Genomic DNA, 12400 nt, shown 5'->3' with positions numbered 1-12400 from the left:
CACTTCATGCATTAGGAAAGAAAATTAATACAGACACAGGACTTGCATTTTAATTATTGAAATGTCAATGTGATAAAATCTATTTCTGAAAAATAATTCTATTTTTACTCCTTTGAGTGAAATAAAATAAAATGAAAGACAGACATTATGAGGTTATTCGTTTTATTGTAATGAAATAAATAAGTGACACTAACCATGCTTCAGCAGCAGCAGACAACACAATGTCATCCTCCATAGCAGAGATCCTTGGTCCCACATGAAGCAGCTACAGTTGGTGACTTGTCAGGGAAATTGGAAATATATTGTACAAAGGGAATAGGTGGAATAGGAGCAGGTATTGTGGGGTATAAATGCCAGGGGCTGAAGTTGATGATGTTGTACAGGGCATAAAAGGTGATACTGATATACACATTGATACTAATGATATTAAGAGTAGGATATCTGAGGATTTAATTAACAAGTACAGAGCAATGTTTCGTAAACGTTGTGAGTACATAATGAGAGTTTTGTCAATCAAATCGACCCTGGAGAGACTGCACAAGGATAGTATGGTAGAATTTTTCTCAGACCGCACTGAGAAAAATGTCAACAGGAGAAGATTGCTTCTACAGGGATGGGATACACTTAATAGAAGGGGTGCAAGAATATTTTCTGATGTTATCAAAGCAGTGTTAGGTGGGTCTGAAAACTGCTAGCTTGGGGGAGGGGATACACAGACTAAAAGATTATTAGTAGCCACAGGCAGAGGTGAAAGATTCTGCTTCTATTAAAACATCCGGCAGCTTGGAAAGCAGGGTGTCGGGGATTTTATAGACCTGCTTGGGATCCTCATGGAAAAAGAGAATACATGGGCTATGTTAGGGTTACTAAGGGTAAAAACAGTTGCAGGTATACTTACATGTACACTAATGAGAGGAGCATAGTAAATAAATTTGATGAATTTGAAGTATTCATAAAATCATCAAATTCCGACATTGTGAGGATATTAGAGATATGGTGCCATTCAGATAAAGAATTCAGATTTTGAATATAGGGAGTACAATGTGTACAGTAAGGTCAGACAGGACAGGAGGGGGGGGGGGTTATGCTCTGAGTTAAGAAGTACATTGCACTGGTGATCCAGTGGAATTGGGTTGCCAGTGCAATGTTGACTCAGTCTGGTGACATAAGCCTGGGAAAACAAAAAAGAGAGTAGGAGTGTGTTATAGATCTAATGACTGTGACGATTATAATAACTGTACATACAGAGTGGGCCAGTAAATCATGACGTCTTATAATGGAGAACTTTAACTTTCCAAATATTGAATGGATCTTGTAAATTGGTCACTCACACAGTTGCAAGTCTTTTGTGGATTTATTGGGTGCTTATTTTCTACACAAGCATGTTAAAGTGGCAACAACAGAAAGCAATACTCTTGACCTGATTATCAGCAGTGACCCCTCCCTGCATTAAAAATCTGAAGATAAAAGACCCACTAGGTAGCAGTGATCACAGTATATTGAGGTGGGATTTACTTAAAGATGTAACTACCACAAAGAGCAAAGGGAAGGGCTTTGGTTTTCATAAAGGTGACTACAATGGTCTGACAGTTTTTAAATTTGATGTAGTGAGACCAAGTGATGATGTTACCAACAGCAACTTCTAGATGCAAAGCATTCACGGAAGTAATCATAGAAGCTACTAGGCTTTTATAGTGTTCAAAGGCCAAAGACCAATAGATTGACAGTAGCCACTGGCAGAGGTGAGAGATTTTCTTGCACTGCTTCTATTAGAATGAGCAGAAGCCTGAAAAACAAGATGCATAATATTTCAGAGACTGCTGGGAGCCATTGCAGTACAAGTAAACACATGGGTTGTGTTAGGGTAGCTAAGAATAGAAACAGGTGCAGGTATACTTGCGTGTACACCAATGCTAGCAGTTTAGTAAATAAATTTGATGAATTTGAGGTATTGCTCAAAACATCAAAGGCAGATATTGTTGGGATATCAGAGACATGGTGTCACACAGATATAAGGGATCAGAACTGCAATTTGGGGAGTACAACGTCTACAGAAAGGATAGACAGGATAGGAAGGGGGGAGGGGTTATGCTATTCGTTAAGAAACACATAAAAACCAAGGAGGTGAAGCCAGTCGACATCGCTGGACAGTGCAGTGTTGAGTCAGTTTGGCGTGACATAAGCATTGGGAGATCAAAATTGAGAGTAGGAGTGTGCTATAGGCCTAATGACTCTGATGAGTATAATAAGAAACTGTACAGGGAAATAGAGTGGGCCAGTAAATCAGAGAGTCTTATAATGGGGGATTTTAATTTCCCAGATATTGACTGGAATTTGTGGGTTGGTCACTCACACACTAGCAGTGCTTTTGTGGATTTATTGGATGATTGTTTTCTACATCAGCATGTTCGGGAGGCAACTAGAGGGAGTAATACTCTTGATTTGATTATCAGCAGTGATTCTTCATGCATTAAGAATCTGCAGATAAATGAACCACTAGGTGGCAGTGATCACAGTGTGCTGAAGTGGGATTTACTCAAAGAGGTAACTACCATTAGGGGTAAAGGGAAGGGTTATTGCTTCCGTAAAGGTGACTACGATGGACCGAGACAGTATTTAAATTCTATACAGTGGGACCAACTGATGATGTTACCAACAGCAAATTCAAAATGGGAAGCATTCAAAGAACTTATCTTGGAAGCTACTAGGCTTTACATACCAACTAAGAAATATTGTTCAAGGTTTAGGCCAAAATGGATGTCAGATGAACTAATGAGGCATATGGCAGGGAAGAAAAATGCATGGGATACTTACAAATTAACACATGACACAGAAGCCTATGATAGATACAAGTTGATATGCAACCAAGTTACAAAGGAGGTTAGGCAGGCGAAGGCAGATTACAAGAAATCCTTGGCAAGGGATGCGAAGAAAAACAGCAAAGAGTTCTTTACTTATGTAAACTCTAGAAGGAAGGGGATGAATCAGATTGGTCCACTTGATATTGATGGGTCAACTGTTGATGATCCTGCTCAGGTAGCTAACAAACTAAATGAATATTTTGCATCGACATTCACACATGAGGAGTTATTCAGCGAGGGGAATGCCAGAGGTGTATTCAACTCTAGCAGTAAGCTACAGAATCTTGAAATAACTGGGAGTAAAGTGGAGGAGAAACTGTTGAAGATAAACACAAGAAAGGAACCCGGGGTGGATGGGATCTATCCAGTTATATTAAAGGAGGCAGCAAAGGAAGTAAGCAAACCCTTAGCCATAATTATGAGAGCTTCCTTGGACTCAGGAGAGGTACCCATAGATTGGAAATGTGCAAATGTGACCCCAATTCACAAAGGAGGATCAAAGGCTGACACAAGTAATTATAGACCTGTGAGCTTAACTTCTGTTTCAGGAAAATTAATGGAGGCACTGGTTAAAGAAGCACTGCAGGATCATTTAGACAAGACTTCAGTTATAGCTCGGACACAGCATGGTTTTGTTAAGGGGAAGTCTTGCCTGACCAATTTGATTGGATACTATGATGCAGTCACAAAAGAACTGGATGCAGGGAATAGCTTTGATATTATATACTTGGATCTTAGTAAGGCTTTTGATACTGTTGCACATGCAAGACTGCTACACAAATTGGAGCAGTGTGACATTGGAGGCAAATTGCTGCTATGGATAAAGGGGTGGTTGAGGGGGAGAAGACAGAGAGTGGTAATCAATGGACACTGCTCATCGTGGACTAATGTTATTAGTGGAGTCCCTCAGGGCTCAGTGTTGGGTCCATTATTGTTTTCTGTATTTATAAATGATATTGATGATGGTATATCAAGCTTAATGTCCAAGTTTGCAGACGATACAAAGGTTGGCAGGGTTGTCAAGGACACTACTGACACTATGCTACTGCAACAGGATCTGGAAAGGTTGAGCAGATGGGCTGAGAGGTGGCAAATGAAGTTGAATGACAAATGTTCAACTTCATACACATGGGAAACAGCAACCCCAGAGCAACGTATCAACTCTGTGGTACTACACTGACAGTGGTAGAGAACGAAAGGGACTTGGGGGTGGTTGTGCAGGCAGATATGAAGTTCTCTGAGCAGTGCAGACGGGCTGCAAGAGTAGCTCATGGAGTATTGTCAATGATATACAGGAATTTTTCCAGCAGGGATAAGGAAGTGATTATTCCCTTGCATAAGGCAATGGTCAGGCCACACCTAGAGTACTGTATACAGGTCTGGAGGCCTCATTTCAAGAAGGATGTAGAGCTGCTGGAACGAGTACAGAGAAGGGCAACAAGATTAGTGAATGGAACAAAGGGGTGCTCTTACGAAGAAAGGCTTAAGTTTTGCAAATTACAGTGTCTGGAGACTAGGCACCAGCGAGGTGATCTGATAGAGGTGTATAAAGCCTTGAATGGTTTGAGCATGCTCAATGCTGATGGGATTCTTCCTCTAGCTCAGAAAAATCACCTGAGAGGGCATAAATTCAAATTGAGGAAAGACAGATGCAGGATAGACGTGCGGAAATTTGCCTTTAGCCAGCAGGTGGTTGGTTGGTGGAACAGACTTCCATCTCTTGTAGTGGAGGTTGATAGCCTAAATAAGTTTAAGGCTCAGCTGGACAGGTATTTTGAACGAACAGAGGGGTGAAGTGGAAGTGGGTTTTTTTTTCTTTTTTTTTTGGCTGATGCTGCATAAGCTTGCTTTCTTGCATCAAATGCCTCTACTAATGCTAATGCTAAAGCTTAAGTTCAAGACCTAAATGAATGTCAGCTGTACTGTAGAAACACATGACAGAGAAGGAATGTGTGGGATACATATAAATTATCAGGTGATACAGAAGACTAAATTAGATAAAAATTAGCCTGCAATCACATCGCAAAGGAGATTAGGCAAGCCAAGGACGATTATGGGAAGGTTGCTGACAAAGAATGCAAAGATAAACAGCAAAGACTTTTTTTTTACTTATGCAAATGCTAAAAGGAAGGAGATGAATCACTTTATTCCACTAGATACGAGTGGTTTAACTGTTGATGATCCTAATCAGGTTGCTGACAAACAATAGGTATTTTGCAACTGCATTAACACAAGAGGAATTTTTAAAGGATAGGAATACTAGAAGTGTATCAAATTCTAACACGAAGCTGGATGATTTTGTGATAATTGAGAGGAAAATGGGAGAGAAATTGTTGAGGCTAAACATAAAAAAGACACCAGGAGTGGATGGGATCTATCCAATTATACTACTAAAGGAGGCAATAAACGAGATAAGCAAACCTTTAGTGAAGATCATGAGAGCATGCTTGGATTGGGGGGGATTCCTATGGACTAGAGATGTGCAAACCTAATTCACATGGGGGGGGGGAAGAGATCAAATGGCGATATTAGTACAGTGGATTCCAGTTATTTGGGCCACCAGTTAATCGGGGCAGCTGTTTATTTGGGGCAAATCTTAAAAAAAACAGAAACCAATCGAGAAAATAGTCAGGGTTTACTTCGTTTAATTGGGACAGCATGTTGTTTAATCGGGGCAGGAGACCGCAGCACTGGAGATTACCTTACGATTGTCTCCGACGGTACCACATGGTTTGGTCGAAATTCTAGAGGTCACAACCATAAAACAATAAAAACAATTAGCAATCACCTGTTTATTGGGCTTTTCTGTTAATGAAATCTATCATAAATGGACAGTAAACTCGATCTTACTGAATTTGCGATAATACCGACAGCTGGAATTCTGTGGGTTATTATGGTGAAATGTGTTTACACTTCCACGAAATCTTCAATCATATAAAAAAATTAATTTTCAGATCTTCTCTTCGTTCCTATTTTTAAAACTTTGTAACTCGTTACTCAGTTCTCACTTGCACGCATTGTGTTACTTTGTATTCTTTGTTATTGATTGCTTATCTTTTTACTGTTTTAAATTTTAACCCCCACCCACAAATGTCAGTGAACAGAAATGTCAACTAGTTTGTATGTACATATTAATTATTCCGATTATCACGTATATTCCTCCGATTTTCACATATCATTTAATTTTTTAATTGGTAAGGTAATAAAGGGCAAATTTGTGCTTAATATATCTTTGCTTTTATAGCCTGTGGATAATATTCCTCCTATTTTCGCTAATTAGAATTGCTGTTTAATAGAATTAAAATTCAATTCACAAACGTGATCACAATGAGCGGTGCTTACTGCACATAGTATAGTAAACGGTTATTGTTATTTGGTTTTTAGGAGCATTAGCAACTAAGGCCATATTGCTCCGGGATATGCGGTGGTCATTCCTTGACCTTTCCGCATCCTCCGTATTTGGTGGTGACGATAGTAAACGGTACTTTACTATGTCGAGTTCGTCGTAACGTGATTTGATTGTACAGTGAACCAATTATAAAGGGGGGGAGGGTACATTGTATTTTTAACTATTCACGTGAAACTTCGGATAATTGCGGCAGCCGCTTAATCGGGCCAAAATGCACTAGTCCCGATGTGTCCCAAATAACCGGAATGGACTGTAATTACAGACTTGTTAGCTTGACTTCTGTTCCAGGAAAATAATAGAGTCGCCAGTAAAAGAAATAATGTAGGATCATCTAGACCAGCATTTCTCAAACTGTGTTTCGTGGAACACTAGTGTTCCATGAGATGTGAACAATTGTACCACGAAAAATCACAATTAATAATTAAAAAAATAAAATAAATAAATTTTGTATATTTGTAGCGTACACCACTTTTGTATCATTATAATATTTAACATATTTTTTTTTCGGTTAATATACTGGCATATACTAATTATCAAATAGACCATGGAACCTTTTATTTTGGTGGGCTTTGCACAGAGAAGTATGCGTAGAGGTAACGACAGCTACGAAAAAGTTGCAATCTAATATGCCATTCATATGCGATTTAGCCTGGAGTGCATGGGTCGAAGGAGAGGACGAAGCGAACCGATATAACTAAAGAGTGTTTTTGTGGTTGAAAAAGGAACTTTAAAACAAGAAGCAAAGTACTTCTAGTAATGCAACTTGCTCGAAGAAAACGAACACAATATTGTCACACTTCAAAGTGAGGATGAACAATCACAGCCTTTTGTTCCCCAAAAGTCCGAAGTGAAAAAACAGGAACCAACTAATAAAAGACCAAAACAAAAGTATAATGACAGTTATTTGAATTTTGGCTTTACATGTGTTGGAAATAAAGATGTTCCTGATGCAGAGTGCACCATACGTAATAAAATATTAGCAACAGTGCTTTGGCTCTCACTAAACTTGTGTTTCGTAAGTGTTCCATGAATATGTTGTGAGATGAGAAGTGTTCCACGAATATGTTGTGAAATGAAAAGTGTTCCATGAATATGTTGTGAAATAGTAGTAGTGGCATGTGATGCAAGAAAGCAAGTGTATGAGAGCTTATGCAGCATCAGCCAAAAAAAAAAAAAAAAAAAAATCACACCATTCCCTCCAAATGCTTGTCCAGTTCCTCCTTAAATTTATTTAACCTATCAACTTCCACAGAAACAGATGGAAGTTTGTTCCAGCAATTAACCACCCGCTGGCTAAAGGTAAATTTCCGCACATCTATTCTACATCTGTCTTTTCTTAATTTTAATTTATGCCCCCTTAGGTTCGTAATCTGAACAAGTGGAAGGATGCCATCAGAATTCAGTGTGCTTAACCCATTCAAGGCCTTATACACCTCAATCAGATCACCGCGCAGGTGCCTAGTCTCCAGCCACTGCAATTTGCAGCACTTAAGCCTCTCTTGGTAAAAGGATCCCTTCATTCCCCTCACCAATCTTGTTGCCCTTCTCTGTACATGCTCAAGCAAATCTACAGACCTCCAGACCTGTACGCAGTACTCAAGGCGTAGCCTGACCATTGCCTTATACAGAGGGACAATCACCTCCTTTTCCTTGCTAGCAAAATTCCTATATATCATTGACAAAACCCCATGACCTGCCCTGGCAGCCTGTCTGCATTGCTCAGAAAACTTTATACCTGACTGCACAATTACTCCCAGGTCTTTTTCATTTTCTACCACCCTAAGTGTAGTATCACACAGTTGGTACGTTCCTCTGGGGTTACTTCTACCCATATGCAGTACTTTGCATTTGTCAAGTTTAAACTTCGGTTGCCACTTCTTAGCCCATCTGCCCAAATTTTCTAGATCCTGCTGCAGTAGCACACTGCCATTACTGTCATTAACAACCCTGCCAACCTTTGTATCATCTGCAAACTTCGACACTAAGCCTGATATATTCATCAATATCATTGATAAATATACAAAACAGTGGACCCAACACCGAACCCCGTGGGACTCCACGAAGAGTAGTGCCCATTGATTACCACCCTCTGTCTTCTCCCACTCAACCATCCTTTTATCCATTGTAGCAACTTACCTTTAATACCATTCTGCTCCAATTTGTACAATAGTCTTCCATGCGCAACAGTGTCAAAAGCTTTCCTGAAATCCAAATATATGATATCAAAATTATTTTTTGCATCCAGTTCCTTTGTAACCATATCATAATATCCTATCAAATTTGCCATGTCTGAATTATTGCTGCAGTCTTGTCTAGATGATCCTGCAATGCATCTTTTACCAGTGACTCCATTATTTTACCCGGAACAGAAGTTAAACTAACTGGTCTGTAATTACTCGTGTCACCCTTCGATCCCCCTTTGTGAATTGGGGATACATTTGCATACATCTCCAGTCCGTGGGGACCTCCCCTGAGTCCAAGGATGCTCTCATAATTATGGCTAAGGGTTTGCTTAGTTGCTTTGCTGCCTCCTTTAATATAACTGGATAGATCCCATCCACCACAGGTGCCTCTCTTATGTTTAACTTCAACAATTTCTCCTCCACTTTGCTCTCAGTTATTACAAAATCATTAAGCACCCTGCTACAATTTGATAACCTTCTGCCATTTTCAAATCTTAATAACTCCTCATGTGTGAATGTAGATGCAAAATACTCATTCAGTTTGTTTGCTATCTGAGCAGGATCATCAACAGTCGAACCATCGATATCAAGTGGACCAATCAGATTCATCCCCTTCCTTTTAGAGTTTATATAAGTAAAGAAATCCTTGCTGTTTTTCTTAGCATAATTTGCCAAAGATTTCTCATAATCTGCCTTCGCCTGCCTAACCTCCTTTGTGACCTGATTATAGACTAGCTTATATCTGCCAGAAGCTTCTGAGTCGCTTGATAATTTATATGCATCCCATACATTTTTCTTCTCTGTCATGAGTCTCATTAGTTCATTTGATAACCATTTAGGCCTATACCTTGAACAATATTTCTTAACAGGTATGAAACTTTTAGTAGCTTCCACGTTTAATTCCTTGAATGCTTCCCACTTAGAATTTACTGTTGGTAACATCGTCAGTAGATCCCACTGTACAGAATTTAAAAACTACCTGAGACCACTGCACTCAACTTTACGGAAGCAAAAACCCTTTCCTTTACCCCTGATGGTAATTATATCTTTAAGTAAATCCCACATCAGTACACTGTGATCACTGCCACCTCGTGGTTCCTTTATCTGCAAATTCTTAATACACAAATGATCACTGCTGATAACCAGATCAAGAGTATTACCCTCTCTGGTTGCCCCTCTAACATGCTGCTGCAGAAAACAATCATCCAATAAATCCACAAAAGTCTTACTAGTGTGTGAGTGACCAACCCACAAGTTCCAGTCAATATCTGGGACGTTAAAATCCCCCATTATAAGACATTCTGATTTACTAGCCCACTATTTCTCTGTACAATTGTTCATTGTACACATTCAAGTCATTAGGCCTATAACACACTCCTACTCTTATTTTTGCTTTCGCAGTGCTTAAGTCACACCAAACTGACTCAACAGTGCATTGTTCATCTATATCAACTGGATGCACTTCTTCTGATTTTATGTTTTTCTTAATTAACAGCATGACACCTCCTCCCTTCCTATCCTGTCTATCCTTTCTGTACACATTGCACTCCCCAAATTCCAATTCTGCATTCCTAATATCAGTGTGACACCACGTCTCTGATATCCCAACAATATCCACCTTTGATGCCTTGACCAACACTTCAAATTCATTAAATTTATTTACTATACTTCTGGCATTGGTATACATGCACCTATTCCTAGTTACCCTGACACATCCCATATACCCACCTGTTTCACGATGACTGCCACCAGTCCCTGAAACCCCCAGCACCCTTCGCTCCAGGTTGCTGCTTATTCTAATAGAAGTTGTGCCAGAATTACCTTCACCTCTGCCTGCAGCTACTTTTAACCTTTTAGTCTGTGAATCCCCCCAAGCTAGCAGTTTTCCAACCCACCTAACACTGCCTCGATAGATAAGCAAATATTCTTGCACCCTTTCTCTTTTCAACGAAAAGTGTTCCATGAATATGTTGTGAAATGAAAAGCGTTCAGTGAATATGTTGCAAAATGAAAAGTGTTCCGCTACTACAAAAGTTTGGGAAACGTTGATCTAGACAAGCATGCAGTTATACTCAGTCACAGCATGGATTTATTAAGGGTGATCTTCTTTGTCTGTTCAATCTGATTGGATATGACATAGTAACATAGGAAATGGATGCAAAAAATAATTTTTACATCACATACTTAGATTTCAGGAAAGCTTCTGATACTGCTGTACATAAAAGATAAGAAAGAGAGTATTTACGAACAGGCACCGCTCGTCTTGGAACTAATGCTATTAGTGGCGGTCCCCCAGGGTTCAGTGTTGTGCCCATCATTGTTTTCTACATTTATTAATGATACTGATGAAGGCATACAAGGGTTAATGCCTAAGTTTGCAGATGATACGAAAGTTGGCAGGGTGGTTAATCACAGTAATCAGTGTACGTTACTTCAACAAGAGCTAGACAAATTAGACAGATGGGCTGAGAAATTGCAATTTAAGTTTAATATTGACAAATGCAAAGTACTTCATATGGGTAGCAGCAATCCCAGATTAATATACTGACTGTATGGTAACCCACTCAGGATAGTCGAGAATGAAACAGACCTGGGGTAATTGTGAAATCAGATATGTAGTTCTCCAAGCAGTGCAGACATGCTGCCAGGAAAGCTCATGCACTGTTTTGTCAATTATATACAGTAATTTTGCCAACAGGGAAAAGAAGGTGATTATCCCATTGTATGAGTATAACGCCATAGTTAGGCCACATCTTGAATACTGCACACAAGGTCTGGAAGCCTTGTTTTATGAAGGACGTGGATCTGCTAGAACAGGTGCAGAGAAGCACAACAAGGTTAGTGAGAGGGAGCAAAAGGGTATTCTTACTCAGGACCCTGGGTGTGCCAAGCCCATACTCACCAGATGTGAGCCACTGGGGGGGGGGGAATATAGTTCATTGTTGGAACAAACTTCCATCTGGTGTTGTGGAAGGGAGTAGTTTGAATAAATTCAAGGGAGAACTAGGCAAAGTGTTAGGTGGATGGGCAGGTGATATGGGTAGTGCTGATTTTTTTTTGGATGATACTGTGTATGCTTGCTTTCTTGCATTATTTTCCAGTACTAATACTAATATATTGTATAAAAAGATTAAGGTGTTTTATTGAAAATATTGCGATTAAATTGAATAAACCTCAATAGAAACACTGAAACAGGTTTGGACTTTGTGAACTGGTCACTCACACAGTAGCAAGTCTTTTGCCGATTTATTGGATTGCTTATTTTCCATTTTAAGAAGTCACTTTCTCATTGTCAGGCCTGTTGGATTGGGGTCTGGATCTATGAGGATTGTTCTTTGTAGGTATAGGAACTACTTCACAATCAACTATCAGGAATGAAATTCTGAAATAGCTGCATTAAAAATTACAATTAAAACATCAATTATGAAAGATTCCAAGAAACTAAAATCAGAGTTGCTTGGAATCTTTCTGATTGCCTCCACTGTAGACAATTTTTATTTATTTATTATTATTATTATTATTTTTATGGAAGAGGCTATATAAGCTTTGCTTCCTTGCATTACTCTGCCATTTTAATATTAATACTAAAATACAAGAGGAAGAAAATGACCAGTGTCATCAAATGAAAAATTTGAGGATGTGTTCAACCAAGCATTTAATTCACATGATTCTAACACCAAGTCAGTACCAGGTGAAAAATTCTTGTACACTGAGAAACCCAGGATGCTGTGAAATTGTTGAGACAGTTTGAACATTCTTATTAACTAGTGCAAAAGACTTATCCCCCCATTCAGAGAGGGGGGGATTTTCTAAAAATTTATATGTTGTTTATGTTAAAAAATACTAGAAAGAGAGGTATTATACACCGAAGCAATAAAAAAAAGTTTTATTTTCACAAAAACCAAAGATCCAACAAAAACATTACTTAGGGTGATAACAAAATGTTA

The 12400-nt window shown here is 39.1% G+C and overlaps 1 protein-coding gene across 1 annotated transcript in view; it reads right to left on the bottom strand.

Moving 5' to 3' along the window:
- LOC150087412 (uncharacterized) overlaps nt 1-12400 on the bottom strand; it is a 215134-nt gene that overhangs the window by 15448 nt on the left and 187286 nt on the right. The window lies entirely within an intron of this gene.

The sequence above is a fragment of the Mastigoproctus giganteus genome, chromosome 4, assembly GCF_048544385.1.
Source record: "Mastigoproctus giganteus isolate SK-2022 chromosome 4, ASM4854438v1, whole genome shotgun sequence".
Taxonomy (NCBI): domain Eukaryota; kingdom Metazoa; phylum Arthropoda; class Arachnida; order Uropygi; family Thelyphonidae; genus Mastigoproctus; species Mastigoproctus giganteus.
Note: the sequence above shows the minus strand (reverse complement) of the source record. Positions and strands in the feature narration are given on the sequence as shown.